The sequence below is a fragment of the Emydura macquarii genome, unplaced genomic scaffold, assembly GCF_026122565.2.
Source record: "Emydura macquarii macquarii isolate MOO-44397 ecotype Brisbane River unplaced genomic scaffold, CSIRO-AGI_Emac_v2 contig_1363, whole genome shotgun sequence".
NCBI classification, from domain to species: Eukaryota; Metazoa; Chordata; order Testudines; family Chelidae; genus Emydura; species Emydura macquarii.
Window position 1 is genome coordinate 25,355,257 of NW_027131500.1, and position 19,955 is coordinate 25,375,211.

A 19,955-nucleotide genomic window follows, 5' to 3' on the forward strand; every position below is an offset into this window, starting at 1 on the left:
TTGTATTGTCAGCTCATGCACACATCTCAATGGAAGGGTTTGCTTTATTGCCTGAGTTTATCACAGTTTTATTTGAAGAAACTGCATGGCCTGTGTTCTAATTCAGACTGAGTCCATGCACCTAAGTCAGCCCAGATGGAAAACTGGGCCACAATTTTGGGAGGCACTCAGGTCCCACCTATAGAAGGTCCTAGAAAGTTAGATTAGAAAGATTAATAATATCACCTGCTATATTGGAGCTGAACTTTTCGGTGTGGGTGTTGGAAGCCCAGTACAATTTGAGTTGCTTGACCACTATCCTACAGGCCTAGCAGAGGATCCACTGACTCCCTGGCGGGGCCCCTGAAGAAAGCCATTCCTGAGTACAGCCTTCTGAGTAACTGCTTAACTCTCCAGGCATAGTGAGTATGATCTATTGTAGTTCGTTTTAGGCTTTGTATTTAACTAGTATATTTATAGAAAACGTTGCACATTAAACCTTATTGATCTGCAAATCGGGCGTACTGTGTCTCACTGGTATCCACATTGATCACAAAGTGTCCAGTAGCAACAGTGGGAAGTGTTTTTAAGCACTTTATAGATATAAATACATTAATTATTTTCATGAAATGCTGAATATTTTGGATGGGACTGTGGTCCAATGATCAGCACAAAGGGCTGCAATTGTTTTGTTGCATGACCTTCAGTAAGACATTTTACCTCTTTGTGCCTCAGTTTTCCAGTCTGCAAAATGATACATATCCACAATTATAAAGAGCTTTGAGATCTATGGATAAAATCACTCAATTAGTGTTAAATATCATTATATGGACTATATAATTAAAGCATTACTAAATGACTGCACAGCTCAGAACCTGTTTTTACATGTGATTTTGCCATTCGGTTGGTAGTTTTATAACTTTCATATCCTCTGCACAGTTCACTTTGATATTCAGTGTACAAAATTGACTTAATAACACTCCCCAAGTTCCACGTCCTGCATGATGCATTAGCCATTTTCGGCAGATGATTTATTGCTTGTGGCCTGTTTCTTATTGGTTCATTAGAAGCTCAGGAAGCCTCGGGGCAGAGAGATAGTGAAGTGTAGTTTGTTGCCTGAGGGTGTAGCAATCACAAATAGCATGCTGGTTGGAGGGAACAAAGCAAGGAGTTTTGGTTTGTTTTTCTGGGTATTTTTCTCTGTGGTTAGAAATTAAAGGAAGAAATGAAGATGTGCAAAACTATATTTCCTTGCATTCTACTACTGTCAGGTGAGTGAACATTTTTATTCTTTTTACTTTTTTTCTTGTCAGTTATGTATTATTTCTTTTACTTCAACTTGTCTCCTGATTTTATGTAAACATACCTAGATCCCTATTACTTCTGAGTTCAATATCAATCAATATAAATAACATACTGATTTTTAACAGCTATGTATTAATGTATTGTATTACTAGAACTATTGCTGCGTATGTTACACCTCTATCAACATGGTTTTGTAATACATATGGTACAACTCACCTAATGGTGCGACCAAGCATATAGATATTTTGTAAATTTGATGTACATGGCACCTCTAAAGTTACTAACCTTCAAAAATAAATGTGATCATGTTATTTAAAAATAAATCTATTGAAGGTATAAGAGGGCTAAGCACCAACATCTTTTTGCAACTTTAAACAATTTATTTTCACCAGCATATGTCAAAAGTAAACGTTAACTAATTGTTTGCTAAATTAAATTAGCATTGTGGTGACAAATATCAGTGATGAGAGTATTTCTTCTCCAAATGGAAGTAGAGTGACACTCAGACATAGTACTGAGTCTCAGAGCTACTGCAAAACAGCAAGCATGAAAACACAGCTTTCATGAGGAAGTAAGTCCAGGCCATTTAGACATGAAGCGTTTGTCTTTGTGTTCCAAGAGCTTCATCCGCCCACTGGTATCCACTAAATTGTAAATCCCAAAGTGCTGGTGATTGCAGTAGTGGGGGTTGTAATCTCTCTTCCTGTGAGAAATCATGGTGTCTCCCTTTGTGAGTTTTCATGAGTTTTCCACCACCCATAACACTGGTATTATTAGGAATTGGTATTTTGGGAGTTTTCAAGGAGTATTTTGGGGAGGGTGGCCTGCCATAAGCCATGTCTAATAAAAGATTTTTAAATGCAATGCTCAAAATATGTGATTGCATGACACTTAATTAGACTTTGTCCCCTGAATTTTAATCAAACTTTTCCTCCATGATTACATAGGGCTAGATCCTTCCACTGTGTTAGTGCATTGAGCATTTTGAGGGGGAAAGGGAGCTTACTCTCCACCTCTTTCCCCTCCGCACCCCACCCCACCCCACCCCACCCCACCCATGCAGTAGAATTGTAGGAGTCCTACTTACCCCTCAAATGAGTGCTACAATAGGAGGGTTTCTGGCCAGTGCACCTGACTAGCACATGAGAGCATGGTCTACTCGTTAGTGCCTATCCTGCACTCAAGAGCATGTGTAGACTGAGCATTCATGCTGTTCCTTTTCAAAGGAGTAGGCAGGTGCACCCAACTACTCCTTGGAATTGTGCTCTGGCTAGCAGGGGTCCTGGAGACCAGTGGTTCCCAACCTGTGGCCCAGGGCCAAAAGTGGCCCATGGGGCTTTCAAAGTGGCCTGCGGCTCCCCTCCCACTGGCTGAAGAAGAGAGCCACTGCCTAAGGACCCAGGCGGAGCACATTTCCGCAGGGCTACAAGACCAGTGCAGGCTCTTTGCTGCAGCTAAAGGGATGGGAGATCAGTGCTCCTCTCCCCCTGGTGATAGCAGGGAGCACGGCAAAGCGTTCTGCCTGGGTCCATAGGTGTTGGGGTCCCTGCTGACGCCAGAGAGAGGGGAGATCAGTGCTCCTGTCCCCCGGCTCCAGCAGAGAGCAAAGCGCTCTGCTTGGGTCCCTAGGTGCTGGGGCCCCTGCTGGAGCCTGAGGGAAGGGAGCACTGGTCTCCCATCCCCCTGGCAGCAGAAGGGAGCCACTACCTAGGGTTCAGGATCCAGGTGGAGCGCATGGGGATACAGGACGCGTGCGGTTTCCCTGCTGCAGCCAGTGAGACAGGAGATCAGCAAGGAGGCTCCTTCCGTCCGGCTGCAGTGGGGTGGGAGCTGCTGGCGGAGACTGGTGGCCCTTCAGCGTTGTCAATATGATATCTGTGGCCTTCAAGCCAAAAAGGTTGGGAACCACTGCTGTGGGAAAAGATGTGTGTGCCAGCACCCCTGCTCTCCTTTGCAGCACTGACAGGACGAGATTTTGCTCTAACTCCTGAACGATATAAACAGACTGCAAATGGGTGCAGCATATTCTGAATATGGAGATCCACAACTATGATGTGATAGCTCAGCTAGGGATGTCGAGACCTTCCATAAGCGGAATTGCGTTCCCTTATTGCAATCTCACAGACAAACCTCTGTGACCCCCTTTTGATTAACTCCAGGAGTTGTGGGTGTGATCTCTGGGAGTCCTGAAATAGTCCAGGATGAACTTTCTAAATGGGAAGACATTGCAGGCAAGGCAATAGGAGTTGATTAGCATGTACACTAGAGGATGGTTGTTTTTTTTACTTAACTGTCTGTCCAAGAAACTTTGCTGCAAAAACATAGCCCCATCAGCCATTTCAGAATGTATAATTCATGTGTGGGACTTCACTCACTGCCATATAGCGTGGTTTGTTTTGTTTTTAATGCCATGACTTAAATATTTTTAAGAAGCATCCACTTAATGTTGAAGCAATTTTACTAAGTTCATTCCCTTCTATCTCATTGGTATCCACTAAAAAGTTATATTAGTGGGTCTGGGGTTTTTTGTTTTTGTTTTTGTCATGAAAAAAGTTTTATACAGTATTTACAGACAGCCAAAGGAGGACAGGTTTGAATGTCATAGCACATTTAAAATTGCAGAAAGATTTTGGGGAAGGGATGTTCTTGTACATTAACTAATGTTTCCTAATTTTATTGTACATTTAATAACATAATAGTTCTCTATTTCACCAAATGGGTGAAAAATAAAACCATCTATCTTCTGTGGTCCATGAGGCAGGACAATATAATGCTACTATCTCTATATTTCATCCATCTCTCTATCTCAGAAGTTCAGTGCCCTCTGTCAAATTCTCATGTTGGAGTCACGGCTTCTAGTCTCAGAAGGTGACATTAAAATGGGGAAATTGACAAGATTCATAGAAAACCCCAGCACCAAAAAAGGACTGTAATGTATTGTCCAACTGGAATTTTTCTTTCTAGAAAACATTGCCATGTTTTTTTCTTGCCCGTTTTCCCCAGTATAGGTGAAAGGTGTGTTACCTAGCCTTACACTTTTTAGTGGAAATAACACCTTGGCTACCCTCTAGTAGTAATTTTAGTGTCCTAATATTGAGAAGTAAACCTAAATTGCCTAAGATTTTATAAACAGTTGAATGTTTGTTTGTTTCGTTCTGTCACTGCCTGACAGAGTTCTCTTCTGAACTTCTGCCACTGACTGGCTTTGTAGCCTTGGTCAAGTAATTTAAACTGTTTGGGCCTGATTATCAACTTCCTTACACCAATTTAACTCCACTGACTCCTATGGAGATTTAAACTCGTGTAAATAAGAGAAAAATCAATTCCTCAGCTACCACAGTGATAAGCATGGGACACAGACATTCTCTCTTAACACACCATTGTAAAATGGAGTAATGAAGTTTGTCCAACTTTTTAAAAAGTTTTGAGGTCTAGCTAATCTACTGTAACTGTCTCATGGGTTTCCATAACACCCAGGACTATAGTATTTACGTAACTCTCCAGATGAAAAGTACTATGTGAATGTAAACTGTTATTAATTTGTGGAAAGTATTTTGCAGTATTTGCTTAGTTTTAGAAATGACATGCACCAAAACAGGAATCTGATTGCGGTCCCTGAGCTTCCCCAAACATGATAATTCTTGTCAATATCTCCAAGACTTGCAATTTTTACAATAAAAGCGGAAAAAGATGTAATTTATTCTGTACAAAAAAGTGGAAGTGAACTAAGTTAACTTGCAGTTTCAGGTACACATTCCAGGGGAGAGTGATACTTTGTGATACCACCTCAGTCGTGGCTGTTGAAGAAACTTGGCTTTTGGCCAGGAGGCCCACACGCTGCATTCTGTGTGGTAGTGCTTAATACCAAACAGTGTTTTGTCTTATTGCTTAATTTTTGTGATACATCTCATAATGTAGTGCACGCATAATTCAAAGAGATATTGCCATGACTAAAGTGTGCTAAAAATGTAACAAAACTCTCTACAACGTTTAAAATCAATGCTATGCCAATATGTGATATCATACTATACATCAATATATTTTAAATTACACCCAAAAACCTAAGTTAAAGGAACATTAAAATTGTAAAGTCAAGCGCTCAAAAATTAGGAAATACCGGAGTTCAGGTTGTGTGCACAACCTCAATTTACCCCCTTATGTGTATGCATTGTAATATAGTCTTTAATTGCATGATAACATACTATTTTCCCCCTGCCTCATTCAGTGAATGAGAAGTTACTCAATATTTATTTTTATCTTCCTCATTCATTTTTTAAATTATTTAAATGCACACCATTCAAACCCTACACTGAATACAAAATGAATGTCCTTAGGGACTTTTCTGTGGTACTCATCATTTTAGTATCAATGCTTCACAAACATTAATGAATTGATTTTCACAACACCCCTGTGAGATTAATACCTCCAATTTACACAAAGGGAACTGAGCGATGAAGGCCAAAATAGTCAAGTATCCACTAATTTTGGATCCCCAGCTTGAGATACCTAGGACTGATTTTTCAGCGTACTTAGCATTATTCGTATAGTACTGTATATGTTCTAAGCACAGATCCCACTGACTTCAGCTGCAGTCATGAGTGTTCAGCACTTCTGCATATCAGACCCAGGAGTCACACTGGGCACTGAGAAAACGAGGAACACACTATTAATAACCACCTGTGAAAAATGTAGTTTAACTGACTTCTCCAGCAATACACAGGAAGTCAGAGATATCTAGGGTGGTGGTCAGCTTCCTTAATATGAGACCATCTTTTTTTTTCTGGTAATCCCTTGCTTCATTCACCTTTCCACTTCTGCAACAAGAGGCCAGGGTCTTACAAACAACAGCTTCGTTCACAACACAGCCCTCATTCATCATGAGTGCATGTACATTGTGCACTGAATGAGGCAGGGGTCCTGTGGAAAAATAGCATGTGAGCATCATAGTGCATACACACAAAGGGGATGAATTAAGAATGGATGGTCAGCCTTAATTCTGGAATTTCCTAACTTCTGAGAGCTTGACTTTGCAATTTTAGCGTTCTTAAATGTAGATTTTTAAATATAATTTCCTAACTTAAAAAACCCGTAAAACAATCCCCCTCCAAAAAAACCAATGAGAAAACAGATATTCTATCTTGTGAAACCATACTCACCGTCAAAGCTGGTGATAAACATGGTCTGGACTTTTAGATGCATAGCACAGACCTCTGTCACTTAAACTAATGAAGAAACTGGAAGCAGTAATAGGCTATTGTCTACGTGGACAATGGACACTGTCTAATGGACCAGCCATAAGAGGTGGGTTGAGACACATACTTTGTCAGTGGGTTTCACAACTATTAGCTGATTCTGGAGGGGAGTATTTGCTAGTATTTATAAACAGTTGCACCCCCCCACCTGTCTTTGTACCCCTCTTCTCCTATATACCTCGCCCCACATTCTGGATTGTCCTCCTCTCCTCTTATCTGCCCCTCCCACCCAGATCCTGCTCCCTTTCCTCCCTGCTCCTATCTGGTTCTGACCCATTTCCTCTCTGGGCATATATACCCCACCAGACCCCTTCCCTCAGCTCCTGTCTACCCTCATCAGCTCCTGATCACCTGCCCCTCTGCTTCTTCCCACCTCTGACCCCTATAACCCACTTTTCAACCCCCACACCATTCCTCACCTTCAGCATTATTCCAGTCAGGCCCCTTTCTCCTTCTCTTCCACTCTGCTTAGGTAACATCAGAGGAAGCATTAAGACTGTGCTTTCACTAGGAAAAAACATGTGTTCTTAACTTGAGCTCACTAACTTGAGGTAAAATTCTAGTGTATATCTGGCAGTTTGCTGTTTTCACACAACTAGCAGGTCGAGCCAAACACTAGAACCTCACCTAGTAATCCCTATACCAATCCCATAACTTCTCTTGGATATATAGCATATCTTTGAGAAAGAGATCTGGTCTTCATTTAAAGGAAAGGAATAGAAGATAAGACAGAAAATATAATGCCATTATATAAATCCATGATGCACCCCACATGGAATATTGTGTGCAGTTCTGGCCACCCCGTCTCAAAAAGGATATAGCAGAACTGGGAAAGGCTCAGAGAAGGGCAGCAAGGATGATTGAGAGTATTCCAAACGAGGAGAGACTAAAAAGATTAGGGCCATTTAGCGCAGAAAAGAGATGACTAAGGGGGAGATACGGCAGAGGTCTATAAAATCATGAATCATGTGGAAAAAGTGAAAAGAGACGTGTTATTTACCCTTTTCCATGATACAAAAACCAGGGGTCGCCCAATGAAATTAATAAGAAGCAGGTTTAATACAAACAGGAGGAAGTACCTTTTCACATAATACACAATTAACCTGTGGAACTCATTGTCATGTGTTGTTGTGATGGCCAAAGTATAACTGGGTTAAAAAATAACTAGATACATTCATGAAGGATAGATCCATCAATGGCTATTAGCCAAGATGGTCATGAACACTACTCCAGGCTTGGGAAGACCTTTAAACTTCTGACTGACAGATGCTGGAAGGGGAAGACAGGGAAGTCATTCCAACTGCCCTGTTCTGTACACGCCCCCGGAAGTTCTAGTACTGGCCACTGTCAAAGACAGGATACTGGGCTAGATGGATTATTGGTCTGACTCGGTACAGCAGTTCTTATGAGAATCCATCATTTTCTAGCCATTTGGTTTTAAGGTAATGTTTCCAGAGTAAATAAAGCACTGTTCTCATGCTGAATCTGCCCCAAGAGAGCCCGAGGGTCAGCACGATGCCTCTGCACCACTTCGGTCTTCTAAATATGCCTTATGTTGCACTTAAGTGGGGTGTTAGCCCTTTGCTGGCCCTTTGCACTAGGTGAAATTCACCCTGAAAGAGTAGCCTGAACTTAGAGAACTTCCACTATTTATCTTAATAGTGCTGTAACTTTAATTATTAAATGCTAACACTAATCACCCAACACCTTTGCAGCCAATTGATGTACCGGTCTGTTGCCTGAATGGTTTTTTTATTTAATATTTGTATTATAAAAGTTCCCAGAGATGCCTGCCAGGCTTAGTCTTGCTATGATAGATTCTATACATATACAGACATAGACACTATCCCCACTCCAGAAAATGTATAATCTAAGAATGACAACTTTCTAGTTGCTTTCTGTTCTCTCCTTGTCTAGAATGAACAGAAAGCCAGCATGAGACCTATACACATGGAAGTCCTACATATGTTCTAATTTGAGGCCTTGTGCTGATGGCCCTTTGCACAGAGAGGAATTTCATTCATATCCTATATTCCAGTGTCTTGTTCCCTCAGTCCTGTGTCTATCTGTAAATATCTTCTGCATGTTTCTTGAGCATTTGATTCTCGAATTCATTGGAATGGATTTCCACAGGAAACATGCCTCTTCCAAAAGCTGTGAAGGCAATTAAATGGCAGATGGGGACACCTGGGTTCAATCTGGATTTTGTCTCAGAGAACCCATGGTAAAACAAAAACAGCACAATAAAAACTAAATGACAACCGAAGGCAGTGGAACAGTTTGCTATCCTCAGGGAGAGGAATCCTTCCAAAAATTAGCACTGTAATATCAAAGTCTAGAAAGGAAGGTTTTAATAAATAGTGGGGAAGCAAATTAAAAAAGACCCTAAAGCCTAAAGCAAGGAAATAAAAATGTATAGACTCAGCATGGATGCCACTTAACATAGTATAACAGAGTTGCGGAGGTCATGTCCAGTCCTAAACAAAAAAAGGAAGGAGGAAGGCAACGAAAAAAACCCACTATAGTTAAACTATCTATCTAGAGCATTTGTGTGGCACCTATTACCATAGTATCTGAGCACCTCAGAATCTTCAGTGTTTTTTCTCACAATATCCCTGTGAAGTAGGGAAGCGCTCTTATCCAGAGGAGATCAGAAAACTCCAGTGTCTGTCTTCAAGAAATACAGCAAAACCTTGCTTTTTGAAAAAGCCTGTCCACCATAAGAAAGTGCTTGATCACTGTCTGTAAGTACACACATGGGGAACAAATATTTGATAATGGGATCTTCTGTCTAGCAGACCAAGGTATTTTAAGATCCAATGACTGGAAGCTGACGCTAGAAAAATTCAGACTGGAATAAGGTGTAAATTTTTAAAAGAGAGTGTAATTAACCATTGGAACAACTCTTCCAGGGTTGTGGTAGGTTCTCCATCACTGGCAATTTTAAAAATTAAGATTGGATGTTTTTTTAAAAGATATGCTTTAGCTCAGAAGGAACTGGGGGGAGAGGATTCTATGGCCTGTATTACACAGGCGGTCAGACTAGATGATCACATTGGTCCCTTATGGCCTTGGAATCTATGAAAAAAGACACTGACAACACCAGTCTCCCTCTAGTACTCTTAATCCCTACCAACCAAATAAAAGAATCTATCCCAAGCAGTGTTGACTTCCAAAAGGGAGAAGTGTCAAAGACTCCATGAAATCCATAGGAGCTTTGCTATGGCTATTGATTTTACGTGTAGGCACTTAGACACTGCCAGGAGGGCATCAATATAAAAACTAAGATAAATAGGTCCCCGTTTGACGGATGGGGATCTGAGGCCCAGAGGTACAGATCAAAAGTATTTAGGTGCCTAAGTCCATCATGCAGGCACCATAGAAGATAGCTGGGTCTAGCAGCACTCGGGCACAATGCTTCTTGGAGCCTTGGAAAGGGGGCAGCCTGCACTCCTGCCATAGCAGTGCAGATCTGCTGGCTGGGGCCGAAGATGGAGGAAGACATTGCCAAATAAACATTATTCATGTTTATAAGTAAAATACATGGCAACAGCTGAAGATCACCAATGACAAAACTCCCACTGACTTTACTAGGGCCAGGATTTCACCCCAGGTAAACATTTAACTATTTCGAGGATAGATGTATTTATTTATTCACGCAGTGGTGCCAGGTGAATCTTTCTCATGGCATTACTCACTATAGATAAAACTGTATTTGATATACATTATATATGAATTGTTTTATTTGTCTTTCTATACAGTATCTTTTATATTTGACTGGCATTTCTCTAACAAAATAAAGTAACTTACCCTGCCATTCTTTTTCTACTTTTCCTACATTACATTTTTTGTTCTATATCTATGTCTCTTTACTTAAGTGTAGTTCAATGTTTGTTTTCCCTTGGTTACCTTTTCCTTCCTTCTAATTCTAAATTCATTTCTCCATTCATCTCCCTTTCCGCTCTTTGGAATGGGGAGCCTCCTTGTGCATACACTGAATAAGGCAGGGGTCCTGTATAAATAGTAATACGTGATTAAAGTGTGTATCATGCTGCTTACACACAATTCAAATTCAAATTGCACAGGCAACCTTAACACTGGCATTTCCTAGCGTTTACATACTTGACTTTGCAACTTTAACATACTTTTAACATAAATTTTTGTAAGTCATTACCTATAATTTTAAAAGCACAAACAACCAACCACAACAAAAACTATCATGTGGACCATTATTGTTCCTTCTATGGGTCTTTAGCAGGTCATTAGCCTTTAGACTAAGAACTCTAGCACATGACTTAATGGCCTAACTAGTAGCAGTGATAGGTTGTTATCTTCCATGTGAACCAGCCACTAGATGGGATATGACATGCACTTTGCCAGTGGGTTTTGCAGCCATTTGCTAGACAGCAATGGAACGATGACATAAGGGAATCCTAGGTTCTAGTGCAGGTTCTTTATGGGAGTGTGTTACAGTGGTTACAGACCTTTCTGCCCCTGTACCCATTGCAGTTCTGTCTGTCCTGGACTGTCCTTTAGCATGTATCCCACAGTTCGTCTCCTCCCCACCCCATCTTATTCCCTAGCCCTGTCCACAGCCCATCTCTGCTCCTCTGTTCTTACTTCTTCCCAGCAAATCTCTGGCCTTTCAGGATTTGAATCAGGCAACTTTCATCCTTCCTGGGAATCAGCAGGGGAAGCAGTGACAGCACGGAGTGTTGAGAGACAATCTCTCTGCTCTTACTTCAGGTGTCTGGCACCACAACAGCTTCCAGTGGGCAGGAGGAGCAAGTGCAGGGCAAGACCTGCTCAGTCCCTGTTGCCCTGGGTTAATGCATGCTGCTGAACATGTGCAAACCGAGGTTTTTCAGAGGTTTCTAACTCAGCTAGATTTAGGCGGATTTTCACAGGGATGAAAAAAGGCACAACCCCAACACCAGTGTGAGCCTATTCCAAATGTCAAGTCCTTGCTCCAAAGCATGGGAAATGCTAGACCATTTAAGAGAAATGGATGTAAGGATATTTTTCACATGGGGTTAAATGATGCATTTTTTCCCTTCATCTTGTTCAGTAAATGGCTAAACCTTCTGAGCTGGAACTATCCAGAAAACTCAGCCTGAATCATTAAAGTATGGCAAAGCAGCTGAAACCAGAGTCTTAAGGCAGGCAGACTTAATAAAAGGCAGTGCTACTAGCCCCGCCCATGATAAATATTTTTTTTCTTTTAATATTATGTATGCACAACATTTAATAGTCGTGGTGGCGACGGAGGACACCACGGAGACAACTCCAGGAGCGCCAATGACCTCAGCGACGAAGAAGGTTGAGCAGAATACAGTGCTAGGACATGAAAGTATCTCAGCTTTAGCATTGACATCAGTAAAAACCTTCTCAAGTTCTACAGTGAAAACAAATAGAGAATCAACTGCTAAACAACTAGCTTCAGAGGACTACAGATTAACCACATTAACCATCCCGACTTCTGAGACAGGTATATTTTTTTAATTTATTATTTCCTTCCAATGTTGAATCTGTTCACCCCTCACTGTGCACACACAAGTGATGGACTCTTGCAGATTTTTCCCTCAAAGCAGATTTCTCTCTCAATGTTACATTGCTTAGACAGAAAAGAGCTAAGGGTTTTCTTTGCCCATTTATCCTTGTTATTTCAATGGAGATGGTACATGGATCCTTTTCTTAACTGCTATTAAGACCTGCTGCTTAAATCACCATCCAAGATGGTGCTGTGGAGTTTCAAATGCCTGCACTTCAGTCTGAGAGATTTAGCAAAGATCTTGCTATCCCCAGTTTCAGAAAACGGAGGGCTAAATCCAGTTTAAACTAAGCTGTTCTTTGTGGCCTGAGGCAGCTAAACAAAGACTTCTAGCTGCTTTTATACCAAGGTAAATTTGGCCAGAGTGTACTTGCTAATTATTAATTAGCAAAGAGCTAATAATGCCTCAGTGGTTTGATTTAAGGAAATAACTGCAGTATTACAAACCTCAGTGAGATTAATTTAATGTTTCTGGTTAATTTTTTTAACATTGCCTGTCTAAATTTTTCAAATATTAATATTTTGATTACAGAACCCTGAAATTCTGACAAATTTTTATTGACTATTTTGGAGGAGAGATATGGGTTGGGCGAGATTGACCAGCCATATAACAATCTGAAATTTTTCTATTCCCAGAAAACACCAAAAAAAAACCCCAAAACTCAAAATTTTAAAAATGAAAAAGTAGAATTTTTAATTGCTCATTTTTCAGTAGCTTTTCAATCAGTTCTATTTTTTAAAATTGTTTTAGTCTTCTAATTTTAGAATGGTTAGGGGAAAATATCCCCATCCTGGCACAATGTAGGAGGAATAAACCAGATGCATGGATGGGCGGGTCTGTGTGTGTGTCAGAGAGATAGAGAGAGAGAGAGCAATAAATGGTTTTCCCATTTCATATGAATTTTCAAGAGTTCAAAGCTTTTTGCCATCTAGAATCAGGATGAAAAGTTGAAATCTTAAAAACATTTATGAACCAATTTTTTTTTTTCAGTTCAAGTCAATCAAAATGTTTCATTTTGATTTTGATTTTTTTTAACCTCTTTAAAAATATAATTGGCTTAAATTTCAAAATGAAAATTTTGAAACTGGAAGACAAGATTTTTTCATTTCATGAAACATTTTGACAGTTTTGAATTTTTTTTCTCTCCATTTTTTGGAGTCAGGAAATTTGTTGAAACAGACCCTGTTTGTTTCAGCATTTCAGGAATACTTAAACAACAAAAATTTGTCTAAAAATTCCCAAACAGCTCTGGTGTGTGTGTATTCTCTCCTTCTCTCTCAACTCAACCCAAGGAAGGAAATATGACGGAAATATGAACAAGTATAACTTATGCACAGAAATCTTTCTGAGTGTACAGACAGCTTAAATTTCTGAGTTGTGAACTGCCTCTTTCATTTCTTTGGGAGGTAGCTCAGATATTCAATACTGTGAGACTATGAGAAAACCAATGAGAAAACAGATATTCTATCTTGTGAAACCATACTCATTGTCAAAGTTGATGATAATCGTGGTCTGGACTTTTAGATGCATAGCACAGACCTCTGTCACTTAAACTAATGGAGAAACTGGAAGCAGTAATAGGCTATTGTCTATGTGGACAATGGACACTGTCTAATGGACCAGCCATAAGAGGTGGGTTGAGACACATACTTTGTCAGTGGGTTTCACAACTATTAGCTGATTCTGGAGGGGAGTATTTGCTAGTATTTATGAACAGTTGCACCCCCCCCCCCACCTGTCTTTGTCCCCCTCTTCTCCTATATACCTCGCCCCACATTCTGGATTGTCCTCCTCTCCTCTTATCTGCCCCTCCCACCCAGATCCTGCTCCCTTTCCCCCCTGCTCCTATCTGGTCCTGACCCATTTCCTCTCTGGGCATATATACCCCACCAGACCCCTTCCCTCTGCTCCTGTCTACCCTCATCAGCTCCTGATCACCTGCCCCTCTGCTTCTTCCCACCTCTGACCCCTATAACCCACTTTTCAACCCCCACACCATTCCTCACCTTCAGCATTATTCCAGTCAGGCCCCTTTCTCCTTCTCTTCCACTCTGCTTAGGTAACATCAGAGGAAGCATTAAGACTGTGCTTTCATTAGGAAAAAACATGTGTTCTTAACTTGAGCTCACTAACTTGAGGTAAAATTCTAGTGTATATCTGGCAGTTTGCTGTTTTCACACAACTAGCAGGTCGAGCCAAACACTAGAACCTCACCTAGTAATCCCTATACCAATCCCATAACTTCTCTTGGATATATAGCATATCTTTGAGAAAGAGATCTGGTCTTCATTTAAAGGAAAGGAATAGAAGATAAGACAGAAAATATAATGCCATTATATAAATCCATGATGCACCCCACATGGAATATTGTGTGCAGTTCTGGCCACCCCGTCTCAAAAAGGATATAGCAGAACTGGGAAAGGCTCAGAGAAGGGCAGCAAGGATGATTGAGAGTATTCCAAACGAGGAGAGACTGAAAAGATTAGGGCCATTTAGCACAGAAAAGAGATGACTAAGGGGGAGATACGGCAGAGGTCTATAAAATCATGAATCATGTGGAAAAAGTGAAAAGAGACGTGTTATTTACCCTTTTCCATGATACAAAAACCAGGGGTCGCCCAATGAAATTAATAAGAAGCAGGTTTAATACAAACAGGAGGAAGTACCTTTTCACATAATACACAATTAACCTGTGGAACTCATTGTCATGTGTTGTTGTGATGGCCAAAAGTATAACTGGGTTAAAAAATAACTAGATACATTCATGAAGGATAGATCCATCAATGGCTATTAGCCAAGATGGTCATGAACACTACTCCAGGCTTGGGAAGACCTTTAAACTTCTGACTGCCAGATGCTGGAAGGGGAAGACAGGGATGATCATTCCAACTGCCCTGTTCTGTACACGCCCCCGGAAGTTCTAGTACTGGCCACTGTCAAAGACAGGATACTGGGCTAGATGGATTATTGGTCTGACTCGGTACAGCAGTTCTTCTGAGAATCCACCATTTCTAGCCATTTGGTTTTAAGGTAATGTTTCCAGAGTAAATAAAGCACTGTTCTCATGCTGAATCTGCCCCAAGAGAGCCCGAGGGTCAGCACGATGCCTTTGCACCACTTCGGTCTTCTAAATATGCCTTATGTTGCACTTAAGTGGGGTGTTAGCCCTTTGCTGGCCCTCTGCACTAGGTGAAATTCACCCTGAAAGAGTAGCCTGAACTTAGAGAACTTCCACTATTTATCTTAATAGTGCTGTAACTTTAATTATTAAATGCTAACACTAATCACCCAACACCTTTGCAGCTAATTGATGTACCGGTCTGTTGCCTGAATGGTTTTTTTATTTAATATTTGTATTATAAGAGTTCCCAGAGATGCCTGCCAGGCTTAGTCCTTGCTATGATAGATTCTATACATATACAGGCATAGACACTATCCCCACTCCAGAAAATGTATAATCTAAGAATGACAACTTTCTAGTTGCTTTCTGTTCTCTCCTTGTCTAGAATGAACAGAAAGCCAGCATGAGACCTATGCACATGGAAGTCCTACATATGTTCTAATTTGAGGCCTTGTGCTGATGGCCCTTTGCACAGAGAGGAATTTCATTCATATCCTATATTCCAGTGTCTGGTTCCCTCAGTCCTGTGTCTATCTGTAAATATCTTCTGCATGTTTCTTGAGCATTTGATTCTCGAATTCATTGGAATGGATTTCCACAGGAAACATGCCTCTTCCAAAAGCTGTGAAGGCAATTAAATGGCAGATGGGGACACCTGGGTTCAATCTGGATTTTGTCTCAGAGAACCCATGGTAAAACAAAAACAGCACAATAAAAACTAAATGACAACCGAAGGCAGTGGAACAGTTTGCTATCCTCAGGGAGAGGAATCCTTCCAAAAATTAGCACTGTAATATCAAAGTCTAGAAAGGAGGGTTGTAATAAATAGTGGGAAAGCTAATTAAAAAAGACCCTAAAGTCTAAAGCAAGGAAATAAAAATGTATAGACTCAGCATGGATGCCACTTAACATAGTATAACAGAGTTGCGGAGGTCATGTCCAGTCCTAAACAAAAAAAGGAAGGAGGAAGGCAACGAAAAAACCCCACTATAGTTAAACTATCTATCTAGAGCATTTGTGTGGCACCTATTACCATAGTATCTGAGCACCTCAGAATCTTCAATGTGTTTTTTCTCACAATATCCCTGTGAGGTAGGGAAGCGCTCGTATCCAGAGGAGATCAGGTAACTCCAGTGTCTGTCTTCAAGAAATACAGCAAAACCTTGCTTTTTGAAAAAGCCTGTCCACCATAAGAAAGTGCTTGATCACTGTCTGTAAGTACACACATGGGGAACAAATATTTGATAATGGGATCTTCTGTCTAGCAGACCAAGGTATTTTAAGATCCAATGACTGGAAGCTGACGCTAGAAAAATTCAGACTGGAATAAGATGTAAATTTTTAAAAGAGAGTGTAATTAACCATTGGAACAATTCTTCCAGGGTTGTGGTAGGTTCTCCATCACTGGCAATTTTAAAAATTAAGATTGGATGTTTTTTTAAAAGATATGCTTTAGCTCAGAAGGAACTGGGGGGAGAGGATTCTATGGCCTGTATTACACAGGAGGTCAGACTAGATGATCACATTGGTCCCTTATGGCCTTGGAATCTATGAAAAAAGACACTGACAACACCAGTCCCCCTCTAGTACTCTTAATCCCTACCAACCAAATAAAAGAATCTATCCCAAGCAGTGTTGACTTCCAAAAGGGAGAAGTGTCAAAGACTCCATGAAATCCATAGGAGCTTTGCTATGGCTATTGATTTTACGTGTAGGCACTTAGACACTGCCAGGAGGGCATCAGTATAAAAACTAAGATAAATAGGTCCCCGTTTGACGGATGGGGATCTGAGGCCCAGAGGTACAGATCAAAAGTATTTAGGTGCCTAAGTCCATCATGCAGGCACCATAGCATATAGCTGGGTCTAGCAGCACTCGGGCACAATGCTTCTTGGAGACAGTAAGGCAGAGTGGCTCCAGATACAGCCTTGGAAAGGGGGCAGCCTGCACTCCTGCCATAGCAGTGCAGATCTGCTGGCTGGGGCCGAAGATGGAGGAAGACATTGCCAAATAAACATTATTCATGTTTATAAGTAAAATACATGGCAACAGCTGAAGATCACCAATGACAAAACTCCCACTGACTTTACTAGGGCCAGGATTTCACCCCAGGTAAACATTTAACTATTTCGAAGATAGATGTATTTATTTATTCACGCAGTGGTGCCAGGTGAATCTTTCTCATGGCATTACTCACTATAGATAAAACTGTATTTGATATACATTATATATGAATTGTTTTATTTGTCTTTCTATACAGTATCTTTTATATTTGACTGGCATTTCTCTAACAAAATAAAGTAACTTACCATGACATTCTTTTTCTACTTTTCCCACATTACATTTTTTGTTCTATATCTATGTCTCTTTACTTAAGTGTAGTTCAATGTTTGTTTTCCCTTGGTTACCTTTTCCTTCCTTCTACTTATCTAAATTCATTTCTCCATTCATCCCCTTTCCGCTCTTTGGAATGGGGAGCCTCCTTGTGCATACACTGAATAAGGCAGGGGTCCTGTGTAAATAGTAATACGTGATTAAAGTGTGTATCATGCTGCTTACACACAATTCAAATTCAAATTGCACAGGCAACCTTAACACTGGCATTTCCTAGCGTTTACATACTTGACTTGCAACTTTAACATTCTTTTAACATAGATTTTTGTATGTTATTACCTATAATTTTAAAAGCACAAACAACCAACCACAACAAAAACTATCATGTGGACCATTATTGTTCCTTCTATGGGTCTTTAGCAGGTCATTAGCCTTTAGACTAAGAACTCTAGCACATGACTTAATGGCCTAACTAGTAGCAGTGATAGGTTGTTATCTTCCATGTGAACCAGCCACTAGATGGGATATGACATGCACTTTGCCAGTGGGTTTTGCAGCCATTTGCTAGACAGCAATGGAACGATGACATAAGGGAATCCTAGGTTCTAGTGCAGGTTCTTTATGGGAGTGTGTTACAGTGGTTACAGACCTTTCTGCCCCTGTACCCATTGCAGTTCTGTCTGTCCTGGACTGTCCTTTAGCATGTATCCCACAGTTCGTCTCCTCCCCACCCCATCTTATTCCCTAGCCCTGTCCACAGCCCATCTCTGCTCCTCTGTTCTTACTTCTTCCCAGCAAATCTCTGACCCTTCAGGATTTGAATCAGGCAACTTTCATCCTTCCTGGGAATCAGCAGGGGAAGCAGTGACAGCACGGAGTGTTGAGAGACAATCTCTCTGCTCTTACTTCAGGTGTCTGGCACCACAACAGCTTCCAGTGGGCAGGAGGAGCAAGTGCAGGGCAAGACCTGCTCAGTCCCTGTTGCCCTGGGTTAATGCATGCTGCTGAACATGTGCAAACCGAGGTTTTTCAGAGGTTTCTAACTCAGCTAGATTTAGGCGGATTTTCACAGGGATGAAAAAAGGCACAACCCCAACACCAGTGTGAGCCTATTCCAAATGTCAAGTCCTTGCTCCAAAGCATGGGAAATGCTAGACCATTTAAGAGAAATGGATGTAAGGATATTTTTCACATGGGGTTAAATGATGCATTTTTTCCCTTCATCTTGTTCAGTAAATGGCTAAACCTTCTGAGCTGGAACTATCCAGAAAACTCAGCCTGAATCATTAAAGTATGGCAAAGCAGCTGAAACCAGAGTCTTAAGGCAGGCAGACTTAATAAAAGGCAGTGCTACTAGCCCCGCCCATGATAAATATTTTTTTTCTTTTAATATTATGTATGCACAACATTTAATAGTCGTGGTGGCGACGGAGGACACCACGGAGACAACTCCAGGAGCGCCAATGACCTCAGCGACGAAGAAGGTTGAGCAGAATACAGTGCTAGGACATGAAAGTATCTCAGCTTTAGCATTGACATCAGTAAAAACCTTCTCAAGTTCTACAGTGAAAACAAATAGAGAATCAACTGCTAAACAACTAGCTTCAGAGGACTACAGATTAACCACATTAACCATCCCGACTTCTGAGACAGGTATATTTTTTTAATTTATTATTTCCTTCCAATGTTGAATCTGTTCACCCCTCACTGTGCACACACAAGTGATGGACTCTTGCAGATTTTTCCCTCAAAGCAGATTTCTCTCTCAATGTTACATTGCTTAGACAGAAAAGAGCTAAGGGTTTTCTTTGCCCATTTATCCTTGTTATTTCAATGGAGATGGTACATGGATCCTTTTCTTAACTGCTATTAAGACCTGCTGCTTAAATCACCATCCAAGATGGTGCTGTGGAGTTTCAAATGCCTGCACTTCAGTCTGAGAGATTTAGCAAAGATCTTGCTATCCCCAGTTTCAGAAAACGGAGGGCTAAATCCAGTTTAAACTAAGCTGTTCTTTGTGGCCTGAGGCAGCTAAACAAAGACTTCTAGCTGCTTTTATACCAAGGTAAATTTGGCCAGAGTGTACTTGCTAATTATTAATTAGCAAAGAGCTAATAATGCCTCAGTGGTTTGATTTAAGGAAATAACTGCAGTATTACAAACCTCAGTGAGATTAATTTAATGTTTCTGGTTAATTTTTTTAACATTGCCTGTCTAAATTTTTCAAATATTAATATTTTGATTACAGAACCCTGAAATTCTGACAAATTTTTATTGACTATTTTGGAGGAGAGATATGGGTTGGGCGAGATTGACCAGCCATATAACAATCTGAAATTTTTCTATTCCCAGAAAACACCAAAAAAAAACCCCAAAACTCAAAATTTTAAAAATGAAAAAGTAGAATTTTTA

At 40.6% G+C, this 19,955-nt stretch overlaps 1 long non-coding RNA gene across 1 annotated transcript; it reads left to right on the forward strand.

The window, feature by feature from the left end:
- Positions 1 to 1,132: 1,132 nt before the first annotated feature.
- LOC137155629 (uncharacterized) lies at positions 1,133 to 19,896 on the forward strand. Its single transcript, XR_010920587.1, has 3 exons — positions 1,133 to 1,250; positions 11,788 to 12,024; positions 18,960 to 19,896. It is a non-coding gene; the product is annotated as an uncharacterized lncRNA (long non-coding RNA).
- Positions 19,897 to 19,955: the final 59 nt, after the last annotated feature.